This window comes from Sus scrofa, chromosome 13, assembly GCF_000003025.6.
Source record: "Sus scrofa isolate TJ Tabasco breed Duroc chromosome 13, Sscrofa11.1, whole genome shotgun sequence".
In the NCBI taxonomy this organism is placed as follows: domain Eukaryota; kingdom Metazoa; phylum Chordata; class Mammalia; order Artiodactyla; family Suidae; genus Sus; species Sus scrofa.
The window spans coordinates 138,262,344-138,276,708 of NC_010455.5; the positions used below are offsets into that span (position 1 = coordinate 138,262,344).

The 14,365-nt window shown below is 40.0% G+C and overlaps 1 pseudogene; it reads right to left on the bottom strand.

Moving 5' to 3' along the window:
• Nucleotides 5,868-6,194, bottom strand: LOC100627542 (annotated as a pseudogene).

The window sequence follows — 14,365 nt, forward strand, 5'->3', positions numbered from 1 at the left end:
CCCGGAGTTCCTGTTGTGGTGAAGCATAAACAAATATGACTAGTAACCATAAGGTTGCAGGTTTGATCCCTGGCCTTGCTCAGTGGGTTAAGGATCCAGTGTTGCTGTGAGCTGTGGTGTAGGTCACAGATACGGCTTGTATCCTGCTTTGCTGTGGCTGTGGCTGTGGCTGTGGCTGGCAGCTGTAGCTCTGATTAGACCTCTAGCCTGAGAACCTCCATATACTGAAGGTGCAGCCCTAAAAAGCAAATATATATATAAATAACCCTAGTGTTAAGTGAATCCATGGCAGTTGAATCAACAGAGACTCAGGGCTGGAAGGGAGCTCAGAGCTCAGAGGCCATCCAGCCCAGGGTCAGCAAACTAGAGTTGAAAAAAACATCAGAAGAAGAATCATATTTCATGACATGAAAATGATGTAAAGTTCAAATTTCAGTGTCCATAAATTTTATCAGAACACAGCCATGCTTATTTTTCAATGTAATGTCTATTGCTGCTTTTGTGCTCATTGACAGAGTTGAGTGGTTGTGACAATGTGTGGCCTTAAACAAAGCTTAAAACATTAATTATCTGACACTTTACAGGAAATGTGTTGACCCCTGATCTAGTCAGGGTTCAGGCAAAGAAACTGAGGCCCTGAGAGGGTAACTGACTCACTCAAGCTCTCATGGTTCAACAGTGAGTAGGCTCTAGATATTATTCATGATGTTGCTTTTCAGTCTATATCTTCTTAGTTTTCATTACTATGTCAGCAATTCTCTTCTCCTTTTGGAACCTTTTCTAGCTCCAAAGATCTTTCCTAATGGAATTGTCAAGAGTGTATTCCCAACTATTTTTAATAAAGACAGGCTATGTCTTGTTTTGCTTCGAACACCCTTTTAAAGGATATTCAGGATTTTGCTAACCTTTCCAACTAAAGCATCTTGTGACCTGCATGAAATGTCTTTATAAATTAGTTTCCAAATCCTTTAGTGGGCTGTACATTGCCCTTTAAGAACTTGACAGACAATTAGGAACTATTGCCACCAAGTGGCCAATGGCTGACTTTAAATTCCAACCTTTTAACAACAATTCATTGGTTAATGAGCTCACAATGCTGTCTAGGCAACTGTTAAAAATTATGTTTTGCTTTGTTTTTAAAAATGTGTATAGTCATTAGTCCTTCCCTAGTCCCTTTATAACCAGAAGTAAAGAAATGCAAAAGCACAAAAACAATCTGGTGCTATTTTCAAGGCTTCAATTGTCATAAATCGTTGATAAAACTGACCCTGTTGTTAGACTAATCACAGCTTTCTAACTCATTATGTTGTTTTTCAATTAAGTACCACTCAGAGGCGCTGAAACACCTGATTTTTTTTATTATTCAATGAATTTATTACATTTGTAGTTGTACAATGATCATCACAATCCAGTTTTATAGGATTTCCATCCCACAACCCCAGCACATCCCCCCACCCCCCAAACTGTCTTCTTTGGAGACCATAAGTTTTTCAGAGTCTGTGAGTCAGTATCTGTTCTGCAAAAAAGTTCATTGTGTCCTTTTTTCAGATGCCACATGTCAGTGAAAGCATTTGATGTTGGTGTCTCACTGTCTGACTGACTTCACTTAGCATGATAATTTCTAGGTCCATCCATGTTGCTGAAAAAGCTGGTATTTCATTCCTTTTAATGGCTGAGTAATACTCCATTGTATATATATGTATCATATCTTCTTTATCCACTCCTCTGTGGATGGACATTGAGGTTGCTTCCATGTCTGGGCTATTGCAAATAGTGCTGCAATGAACATTGGAGTACATGTGTCTTTTTGAGTCGTGGTTTTCTCTGGATAGATGCCCAGGAGTGGGATTGCTGGATCAAATGGTACTTCTATTTTTAGTTTTCTGAGGCATCTCCATACTGTTTTCCACAGTGGCTGCACCAATTTACAATCCCACCACCAGTGTTCTAGGGTTCCTTTCTCTCCACACCCTCTCCAGCACTTATTGTTTGTAGATTTCTTTGATGATGGCCGTTCTGGCTGGTGTAAGGTGGTACTTCGTCATGGTTTTGATTTGCATTTCTCTAGTGATGAGTGATGTTGAACATCTTTTCATGTGTTTTTTGGCCATCTGTATGTCTTCTTTGGAGAACTGTCTAGATCTTCTGCCCATTGTTTGATGGGGTTGTTTGTTTTTTTGGTATGGAGCTGCAGAAGGTGTTTATAAATTTTGGAGATGAATCCCTTGTCAATTGCTTCATTTGCAAAGATTTTCTCCTATTCTGTGGGTTGTCTTTTTGTTTTGTTGAGGGTTTTCTTTGCTGTGCAGAAACCTTGAAGTTTGATTAGGTCCCATTTGTTTCTTTTTGGTTTTGCTGTCATTACTCTAAGAGGTGGATCTGAGAAGATGCTGCTGTTGTTTATGTCAGAGGGAGTTTGGCCTATGTGTTCCTCTAAGAGTTTTATAGTGTCTGGTCTTATATCTAGATCTTTAATCCATTTTGAGTTTATTTTTGTGTATGGTGTTAGGAAGTGTTCTAAGTTCATTCTTTTCCATGTGGCTGTCCAGTTTTCCCAGCATCACTTATTGAACAAGCTGTCTTTTCTCCCTTGTATCTTCTTGCCTCCTTTGTCATAGATAAGTTGGCTGTAGGCGCATGGGTTTAATTCTGGGCTTTCTATCCTGTGAAACACCTGATATTTAAAAGCCCTTGCAGCTTTCTGGTTTTTATTTTATTAAAAGTTGGTGGCCTCTATAACTCTGCTTACAAACCATCAGGACAGACTTTTTCTTCTCTTATATTGGGATGCATCATGTGTTCATATCTTTTGCCTATTTTTTTTAAAGGCTGTTCCCAAAGCATGTGAAAGTTTGAAGGCCAGGGATTGAATCTGAGCCATGGCTGTGGCAATGCTGGATCCTTTAACTCACTGTCAGGTAGAGGGTCAAACCTGTGCCTATGCAGGAATCTGAGCTGCTACTGTGAATCTGAGCTGCTACTGTTGGGTTCTCCCATGGCGGGAGTTCCCTTTTGCCTATTTTTTTTTTTTTTTTTTTTTTTGTTGTTGTTGTTGTTGCTATTTCTTGGGCCGCTCCCGCGGCATATGGAGGTTCCCAGGCTAGGGGTTGAATCGGAGCTGTAGCCACTGGCCTACGCCAGAGCCACAGCAACGCAGAATCCGAGCCGCGTCTGCAACCTACACCACAGCTCACGGCAACGCCGGATCGTTAACCCACTGAGCAAGGGCAGGGATCGAACCCACAACCTCATGGTTCCTAGTCGGATTTGTTAACCACTGCGCCACGACGGGAACTCCCCTTTTGCCTATTTTTATATTGGGTTTTGGTCTTTGTTTCCTATGTGTGTTTTCTTTCTTTTTTTTTTTTTTTTGCCATGCCTGCCCTGCAGCATACAGAAGCTCCCAGGCCAGGGATTGAACCTGTCCAACAGCAGCGACAATGCTGGATCCTTAACTACTGGGCCACCAGAGCTCTCCTTCTATGATTTCTAAAAATAGTTTATATATTAGGATATTGTCCATTATCTGTGATATATGTTGCAAATATTTTCCTCTCAGTTAGTGATTTGTCATTTGGCTTTACTTTTGGTATTCTTTTTTTCTGAGTGACAATTTTTTATTTTTATGTAGTCAACTCTATCGGTATTTTCTTTTACTGAATCTGGATTTCAAGTTGTAGATAAAAGCTTTCTCCCACATTCAGGTTATACAGGATGTCACAAAATATATCTTCTAGTGTTTTTATGATTTTATTTTTTTACATTTAGAACATTTGGAGGTTATTCCTATGTATGGTTTGAAGTATGATCCAATTGATTTTTAAAAAATAGTTGTCTTGGGAGTTCCCTGGTGGCATGGTGGGTTAAGGATCCAGTGTTGTCACTGCTGTGGTTCAGATCCCTGCTGTGGCATGGGTTTGATCCCTGGCCTAGGAACTTTCATATGCCATGGGCATGGCCCAAAAATGGTTGTCTGGTTGTCCTCACATCATGTATTTGCCCTGGGGATTTTTAGTTGCCACCTTTATAACATTCTACATTTCCATATATATTTAGATTAAATCTGCAGTTTGTATTCTATTACGTAGATTTGTCTATCTACTCATGTGTCAATACCCAACTTTAATGCTGGAAGTTTTATATTTTAATATCTGGTATAATATACAGCTCCTTTAACCTTATAGCTCTTCATGTTTTTAAAAAAGATATTCTTGGGTGTTTACTTTTCCATGTGAAATTTAGAATCATTTAATTTACAAATTAACTTGGGAAGTACAGACATCTTTCCAATGCGAGGATATAAAATTATTTCCATTTGTTCAAGTCTATTTTGGGGTGTTTCATAAGTGTTTTAAACTTTTCCTCATGTTGATTTTGCATGTTTTTGTCAAATTTATTCCTTAGAATTTATATTTTTTGTTGCTATTGTAAATAGGGCTTTTTCCTCTATTATATTTTCTAACTGCTTATTGTTATATACTTAGGTCTTTAAGATTGTTGATTTCTGAGTGTTAGCATTATATCCTGCTAACTTTATGATTTATTGCATGGTTAGTTTTACCATGGGTTCTCTAAGATTTTGTGGATATATTACATTGTAAGATCCTGGCTTTAGGATTGAGGTGTATATATTTTATTACATTAAGGGACTATCCATTAATTCCTATGCTGATTCTTGAGTGCTTTTTTACATCAGGAATAGGTGTTGATTTTTGTCAAATATCCTTTCGGCCTTTATGGAGGCCACCATGTAATTTTTCTACTTGGACTATTATTGATATGGTGAACTACAGTAATTCATTTTTTAATAATAAAAAATAAAGATATTTTTTATGTATATACTACATCTTCCTAATCTATTCATCTGTTGGTGGACATTTCAGTTGTTTCCACGTCTTGGCTATTGTGAATAGTGCTGCTATGAATACAGGGTGCACGTGTCTTTTTGAATTAAGATTTTTGTCCACATAGACACCCAGGAGTGAGATTGCTTTTTTTTAGGGCTGCACCCATGGCATATGGAGATTCCCAGGCTAGGGGTCGAATCAGACCTACAGCTGCCAGCCTACCCCACAGCCACAGCAACGCAGGATCTGAGCCATGTCTACAACCTACACCATTGTAGGTCATGGCAGATGCTGGATTCTTAACCCACTGAGCAAGGCTGGGGATCAAACCTGCATCCTCATGGATGCTAGTCAGATCTGTTAACCATTGAGCCAATGGGAACTCCCAGGAGTGAGATTGCTGATTCATGTGGTAGTTCTATTTTTAGTTTTCTGAGGAACCTCTATATTGTTTTCCATAGTAGTTGTATCAATTTACATTCCCACCCACAGTATAGGAGGGCTCCCTTTTCAGAGTCAGAATTTTGATTTTCTAATTAGTTCTTTCTTAACTGACTCACCTCAGGCTTTTCCTGTAATTTGGCTGTTGTCCACTAGGTGGTAGCAAATATCTTGGCTATACCATTCAAAACTACAATTTTCTTAAATTCATTGTAGATTTTAACTGCATATTTTCCAAATAAAATTTAACATTCATTGAGTATTTAAATAAAAACTTTAAATTATTGAGTGTTGCTTTATTAGAAATCAGTATTGACCAATCACATATATTTATTGTATTTTATTATTTTATTTTAATTTTTTAAACCAAAAACACCTTTATTTTTGTATTCAAAGAACAAACTGTTCTTTTTCCAAGATAATCATGATTAATTTACAAAAACTGACATTAACAATGTCTCCTCAAAGCATTTCCCTTTAACAGGAAACTTGGCTTCACAGAATCCAAATGTTCATTAAAAGGTTTAAAAAAAAGTTCTATTTTGTTGTCATTATAAGACAAAACAGAATCTAGCATAAGTGAAGGAAATCCATTCATACTTCAGGTCCTTCTCCTCCAGGAATCAGCACTGTTATATTACTCCAATTTAGCAAAATTTGATCTTAGTAATTCTTCTTCTTTCTGGTGTGATTTCAAATTCAGTGACATCTTCTGGTACCATACTGACAAAGTCATCAAATCTGAGAAGCGTGCCAACAATCTCTTTATCACTCTTCATCACAATGTGAATTCTTGATCCTATACACTTGTCTAGAAGCTCTAGAGGTAGCAGCTGCAACGGGTTAGTCATAGCGTTAGCTGCCATGGCTATGCCGGAAGTGGCCAGTCTCTGTCGACGTTGGGAAGGCCATTTTATTTTAATTTTATATGCACCTGTGGCATACAGAAACTCCCAGGCTAGGGGTCGAATCAGAGCTGCAGCTGCCGGCCTACACCATAGACACAGCAATGCTCAGCTCCGAGCTGCATCTGCAACCTACATTGCAGCTTGGGGCAATGCTGGATCCTTAACCCACTGAGTGAGGCTGGGGATCAAACCCACATCCTCATGGATACTAGTCAGGTTCTTAACTCACAGACCACAATGGGAACTCACATACATATATTTTAAAATCTAAAAGGCAAACCACACAAAAGTGTTTTTCATTCTATCATTAGCTAATTCTCTTCTTGTCTATGTACTGACTAAAATACCATTAATTCCTTCTGATATTCTCTTATAGTAATATGTCCATAGGAAACTGGGTAACATATATTTCTTGCAATTTCCTTCTGCAATTGGTTCCAGGATGTAGGGGCTCAGGTAATAATTTTTGTGCCTGCCTTCTTTTACTTGTCCATAAGTTCCATTTCTTATTTTCAGAGTTTCACTTTTATTCCTTCTATTGCCAAAATCAAGAAATGAAAATCTCTGACCTGCTGAAATCAAAAATCCCCATTCCACTAGGTTACTTTCTTCGGTGAGAGAACAGTAACTTTCCACTGATTCATAGAATGACATCACCTTTTTCCCATCAGCTTTCTAACTGGAAACTCATTTAAACTATTTTGCATATGATGGTACTTATCTAACCACATTCTAACCACAAATCTGAGTTGCTACAAATAATTTTAGAAAGAAAGTTCTATGCATAGAGGGCATTTTCTCTAGCTAAAATGTAAATCTTCTGAACAATAGCGCAATAAATATTTTTAAGGTTAAAAAAATAAATTTCTGGAGTTCCCGTCATGGCGCAGTGGTTAACAAATCCGACTAGGAACCATGAGGTTGCAGGTTCGATCCCTGGCCTTGCTCAGTGGGTTAACGAGCCAGCGTTGCTGTGAGCTGTGGTGTGGGTCACAGACACGGCTCAGATCCCGCGTTGCTGTGGCTCTGGCGTAGGCCGGTGGTTACAGCTCCGATTAGACCCCTAGCCTGGGAACCTCCATATACCTCGAGAGCGGCCCAAGAAATGGCAAAAAGACAAAAAAAAAGAAATGGCAAAAAATAAATTTCTAAGCTTAATTACAAAATTTCTACACATTCAGATAAATAGCGCAATAAACACCACATACCCAAATTAAACGATTATTAATATTTTGCCATATATTTCAATGTATTTCTATACTTTTGTGAACAATTTAAAAATGAATTGCATATATTGTGATCATTTACCCCTAAATAGTTCAGCCAGCATCTCCTAAAAATAAGGGCATTCTCCTACATAACTATATTATTACCCTTAAGAAAATTAACAACACTTCCTTAATTTTATCTAATAATGAGTCCATATTCTCATTTCCTGAATTTCCATCAAACTCAAGTTTCACACATTACTTTTGGTTGCTATTTAGAATTTTATAATCTAGAAAACACTCTAAATATTATATTGACTTTTTGAAGAGACTGGGACATTTGTCTGACTTTTCCTTGTACTGTCATTTAATTCTAAGAGCATATTGTCAAATTAATTTTACGACAACGAATTCCTATTACCATGTGAAAGTGTTCAGGAGTTGCAGTGGTTTGAAGTCACAAAACCTTTTGGTCTGATGGATTCCTTCATGGCTCCTGAAGACTTGCAACCATAGAATGTTGGAGATGGAAAGCCCATCCTCCCACTGACATGTTAGAAAAGGTAGGTGTAATAGTTTCCATTGCAACTGTAATAAGTTACTGTAAGTATAGTGGCTTCAAACAACACAAATTTGTTACTAGTTCTGGAGATCAGAAGTCCAAAAAGAGTTCAAATCAAGGGCTGCATTTCTTTCTGGAGACTCTAAGGGAAACTCCCTGTTCTTGTTTTCCCAGCTTCTAGAAGCCACCTGCATTCCTTGGCTTATAGTCTCCTCTTCCATCTTCAAAGCCAACAGCATAACATCTTTAAATCTCTCTAAAATATTACGCATAGTTTTAAAAAAATTGAAGCACAGTTGATTTACAGTATTAGTTTCAGGTGTATAGCATAGTGATTCAAAGATCATAAAGGTATTGAATCATTGAGTTATTACAAAATATTGGCTTCATTCCCTTTGCTGTACAATACATCCTTGCAGCTTATTTTATACATAGTAGTATCTTTAAATCTCTGACTCTGACCCTGACTTTCCCGCCCCCTCTTCCACTTATAAGAACTTTTATGATTACATTGCACCCACCTGAATAATCCAGAGTACTCTCCCTATATCAAGATCAGCGGATGAGCAATTTTAATTGCACTTACAACCTAATTCTCCCTTGCCATGTAACATAACATATTCCAGGGGTTAGGTCATAGACATCACTGGGGAGCATTATTCTGCCTACAACAGAAGTGGCCTGACAAAGATTTGTTAGTTACATGAGTCCCACTGCAACTTAGATGTTTGTTTTGCCTTGGGATTTAGTAAAAGGTGATCCTCTGCTGAACCCCATTCAAGAGAATTTAATCAAAGAGGCATTATAAGGATTTTATCACAAAATTACATTCTCATAACCAGGTGGAACCACAATTTGATGCTGGAGGATAATGCTGGTTTGTCTATCTGCTCTATCTGAAGTCAGATAGTTTCACTTGGCTAGTTTTGTTTGATTTTGATAAGAAAGTTTTGTTTTTTGGACTATAATTAAGAGAATCCAAATGGTTTAAAACTTATAGTTCAGGGAGTTCCCGTCGTGGAGCAGTGGTTGACGAATCCGACTAGGAACCATGAGGTTGCGGGTTCGGTCCCTGCCCTTGCTCAGTGGGTTAACGATCCGGCGTTGCCGTGAGCTGTGGTGTAGGTTGCAGACGCGGCTCGGATCCTGCGTTGCTGTGGCCCTGGCGTAGGCCGGTGGCTGCAGCTCCGATTGGACCCCTAGCCTGGGAACCTCCATATGCCACGGGAGCGGCCCAAGAAATAGCAACAACAACAACAAAAAAGACAAAAAGACAAAAAAAAAAAAAAAAAACAAACAAAAAAAACTTATAGTTCACTTCAACTCAGCATCTAAAATTCTTTAAAAATTTTTATTTGTTTTTCATCTTTTTTTTAAGGGCTGCACCCGTGGCATATGGAGGATCTCAGGCTAGGGGTCAAATTGGAGCTGTAGCTGCTGGTCTATACCACAGCCACAGCAATGTGGGATCCAAGCCGAGTCTTCGACCTACACCACAGCTCATGGCAACCCTGGATCCTTAACCCACTGAGCAGGGCCAGGGATTGAACCCACATCCTCATGGATGCTAGTCGGGTTCATTAACTGCTAAGCCTTGATGGGAACAACCAAGCATCTAAATTCTACTTACCTTCTTCTATCACTTCAAGGTAGAGTAAGAGTCCAAAACTGTAAGTGGGGGGTCACGTGGGCCTCCTCCTGTGTTGTCTGTTCAAATCCTGTCTGAGGTGGATCATGCTGTTGACACTCAGACTTGTGTAGAGTCAAGACTTACACTTTACTAAAAGGTGAATTTCTGGAGTCTTTCTTGTTCAATTTGATGGTGACTGCTGTGGAAGTCCAGGACAGAGCAGTTTGGTAGCTTCATTAGCATACTGGGGGGGGGGGAAGTCAAGAGACTTGAGAAGAGACAGTGAGGAATGCTAATAATATTTTGTGTGTTCCATATTTGGTTTAAAGTTTACTTATTACATCTGTAAGTAACAATCTGTAACAAAGTGATTTGAAAAATTATTCTTTGAATGTCTTACCTTGTTTAAGGTCCCTTAATATTGGCCAGAGTATTGGGAAATGGATTAACACTCTCCATAGCCTATCCAATCATGAATTTTGGTGGATTTGGCCAAGTGATTTCTTCTAATCTAATTGATTATGTCTTTTTTTTTTTTTTCTACACTGTAGGCATGTGGAAGTTCCCAAGCCCTGTAGCCAGATACTTAATCTGCTGAGCCACATGGGAACTCCATATCTTGGCTTTCTTAGTCCTCAAACATAGTGAAAGTACCTCAGGTAAGGCTGTTTGTTCCCTTTTCCTTCCAGACCTCCCTCATTTCAAAGAAATTATGCAACTTTACAAAAGAAAGAAACAAACAATAAACTATTTTCCTCATCTGTGTAACCTCCTCTTCTTTTCAATGAAACTTCATTCATGTTGGTCTTTGTGGGCATACTGTGCCCTGGCCTCCCCTCCTCTTTGCTTTTCTTTCTTTTTTCTTTTTTTTTTTTTTTTTAGGGTTGAAGGTGCAGCATATGGAGGTTCCCAGGCTAGGGGTCGAATTAGAGCTCCAGCTGCTGGCCCACACCACAGCTATGCTAGATCTGAGCCTCGTTTTCGACCTACACCGCAGCTCATGGCAAGGCCAGATCCTTAACCCACTGAGCGAGGCCAGGGATTGAACCCACATCCTCATGGATACTAATCAGGTTCCTTACGGTTGAGCCACAGTGGGAATTCCCTGACCTCCCTTTTAACCTCACTCCTAAGCTTGATTATGTGCTTTGACCTAATGCATGCGCCTGTCATCCTGTTGCATCTGAAGTTCATAGTAACCTCTCCCTCAGTGGGATCGTGGTGGAATTTCCTCAGCCATCCCCCACGTGTAGGGGATCTGGATCCTTTCCTGTCTGCATCTCACAACCTTGCTGCCGTGTCTGTGCTCCCCAGCATGCAGGCCTCCCTGCACGTGGCCCTGGCGGGGGCTTGTGTACATGAAACACGCAGGTACTGATTAATTTGCTGCCTGGTGGCTTATTTTCCCTGGGAGTATATTCATAAAAGAAAAATTGCTGGCACAAGAGCTAATAGAGATCTGTTAACCCTATTGCCCAAGGACAATCCGGAAAACTTGAACCGCTGGTTCACTGAGGATAAAATCATAAAAGATCACTTGAAGATCTAGGAAGCTCCAAGAAGACCTGTCTGATATGCTCCAAAGGATTGGTTTTTGAGCCTTGTTGTAAAGATCTTACATTTTTTTTTCTTTTCAACTAAAATTTTAGCTGCGTGGCAGACTTTCAGGTTCTTCTTGTTTGTGTCGTCTGATGAACTGACTTCTCCTGTGACAAATAGGTCTATTCAAATCACTGAAACCTTTTGTGGGATTTTTTTTTTCTTTTTTCTTTTGACTGGTGAATTCTTTTTTACCTTTGGCTGGCTTTTAACTTGTAATTTTTTATTATGAAAATTTGGAAAAACTTACCGAAAAATAGAAGGAATAGAAAAACGAAGCCCCAGGAATTCCCGTTGTGGCTCAGCGGCAATGAATCTGACTAGTATCCATGAGGACGCAGGTTGGATCCTTGGCCTTGTCCAGTGGGTTAAGGATCCAATGTTGTTGTGAGCTGTGGTGTAGGTGGAAGATGTATCTTGGATCTGGCACAGGCCAGTGGCTGCAGATCCAATTTGACCCCTAGACTGAGAATCTCCATATGCCAGGAGTGCAGCCCTTAAAAAAATAAATAAATAAAAAAGAAAAAGAAAAACAAAGCCCCATGTACCCATCACCCAGCTTCAACAAGCATTAACTTTCTGCTGTTCTTTTTTATCTTTCTCCCTATATACTTATTTCCTCCCCCATTAATAGTATTTAAAGCAAACTCCAAGCATCATATAATTTCACCCATAAATACTTCAGTGCACATCATGTTTTTTAAATGACCACGGGGTTTACAACAAAACTCGTGGGGTAAAATGCTACTAACAAGTGCATCTGGGTAGAAGAGGTGTACAAGTGTTCTTTGTACTGTGTATTTTTGCAAAATTTCTGTAAGTGAAATGATTGCTAAGTAAAAAGTAAAAAAAAAAAGCTAACAGAAATATGACTGTGATATCATCAAATTTGATAATCCAAGAAACAGATTTTTCTTGTTTTACTATAAAGCATACTCCTGGAAAAAACACAGAAAAGTATTAAAAAGAAAATAAGAATCGCTCATAATTCTAACACACAGACCTAACCACTGTTAAATGATTAGGTATCTTTCTCTAGGCTATTACACAGACACGGACACACAAATGTTGGCATACCATTTTAAAAGTCCAATAGTGCTGGAGTTCCCATTGTGGCACAGAGGAAACAAATCCAACTAGTAACCATGAGGTTGCAGATTCGATCCCTGGGTTCGCTCAGTGGGCTAAGGGTTTGGTGTGCAATGACCTCTGCTGTAGGTTGCAGATACAGCGGGGATCCTGCGTGGTGTGGCTGTGGCGTAGGCTGGCAGCTGTAGCTCCGATTCAGCCCCTAGCCTGGGAACCTCCACATGCTGAGGGTGCGGCCCTAAAAAGCAAAAAAAAAAAAAAAAAAAAAAAAAAAAAAAGTCAAATAGTGCTAATGAGCTTATAATCAAATACCCATGCTCCCACCCCTCCAGTCCCACTCCTACAGTGCTTGCCCCTCCCCCTGCTTGCTCTCTTTTATCTGCCAGCAGCCTCTCTCTCCTGGTAAAATAACAGCTATGGTTCTGTCTTTAGCACAGTACCTTTTTGACTTACCACAGCTGTTAGGGTGAAAGGGAATCATGAGTTTCAGTCCTGGCGCAGCAGAAACGAATCCAATTAGGAACCATGAAGTTTCTGGTTCGATCCCTGGCCTTGCTCAGTGGGTTAAGGATCCAGCGTTGCCATGAGCTGTGGTATAGGTTGCAGACTCGGCTAGGATCTGGTGTTGCTGTGCTGTGGTGTAGGCTGGCAGCTGTAGCTCCAATTGGACCCCTAGCCTGGGAAACTCCATATGTCACAGGTGCAGCCCTAAAAAAAAGACAACCAAAAACAAATAAAAAGATGAAAGGGAATCAAATTTTGCTTATTTTTTCCCTCAAGAGAGTGTTTTTCATTTTGTGTTTGATCGTAACAGCACAGGAAACGATCCAGTCTCTTGGGACAGAACATGATGGAAGATAACATGAGAAAAGGAGTGTATACGTATGTATGACTGGGTCACTTTGCTGGACAGCAGAAGTTGGCACAACATTGTCAATCAACTATAATGGAAAAAAATGTTAATTATAAAAACATTCTTTTTTTAAGGGCAGTGGATACTGCAGACTTCCTCCACACATCTTCCTGTCCTCCAGAGGCTGGACAGCAAAGCCTACTTTTCCAGACTCCTTTGCACATAGAGTTTTGCACGGGACTGATGGGAGACTTGGTAAGTTGATGTCAATGGGGCTACATACTGTGGCAGAGAGCTGCAATTCTCCAGCTGTGATGAAGGGTTTAGTGTCTGATTCCCCATGTCATGGGTGCTGAGTGGAAGGCATGGATGGGAGATAGTAAGGTTTTTGCCAAAACAACCCCATGGAGGAATTAGGTATTTCTTCTGGCTGTACTGTTCCTGATTATGTAGCATCTAAACTTGGATCATTAGAAGTTTATAAACTTCCTAATACCCTATAACAAATCCCTTTCTGCTTAAACTATCCAGAGTGGATTCTATTGTCTCTAAGTAAGAACTCCATGGTACTTTTATGTTTGTTTTTTTGGCCACAGGTGGAAGTTCCCAGGCTAGGGATCAAGCCTGAGGCACAGCAGTGACAATGCTGGATCTTTAACCACTAGACCACCTGTGGTTAAGGCAGTGGTATCTCTTGAGTACCCAAAAGCAAACCTTCTAAACTTTAGTCAGTTGTGGTTTCCATATCTTTTACATGCTTCTGAAGGCGACTTTACATCTAGTGATCTCTCACCTGTTTTCATTAGACTCTCAAGCGTCTGCCATCCATGTGCTGGGAACTCAGTCCTAGAGTTAATTGCTTATTTTCTTTCCAGCCTCCGACTCTAGCTAGTTTTCCAGACAGCCAGAGTCCAAATTTCAGAGGGAGGCAGCCTGTGACGTACTTCTGTTTCTACTCTCTTCCCCCAATCCAGCTCTTGATGTAACAGGTGCCCCTACCTCCCTCCGCTCTGGTGCAGGACAGGGAAGGGAGGGAGGTGGTCATTCCAGAAGAAAAGAAAGTGCCCCTTATCCCACTTGATGCTTGGATCACAGTTGTCCCTCTAGTTCCTGGATGCACTTTCATGCTGCTTCTGCCCAGTCTCCTGCCCCTTCTTTTAGTGGTTCACTTCTCATACCACTAGCTGAGCAGTTCCCATCAAGGCTAAAATCCTCCCTATCCTCGGAA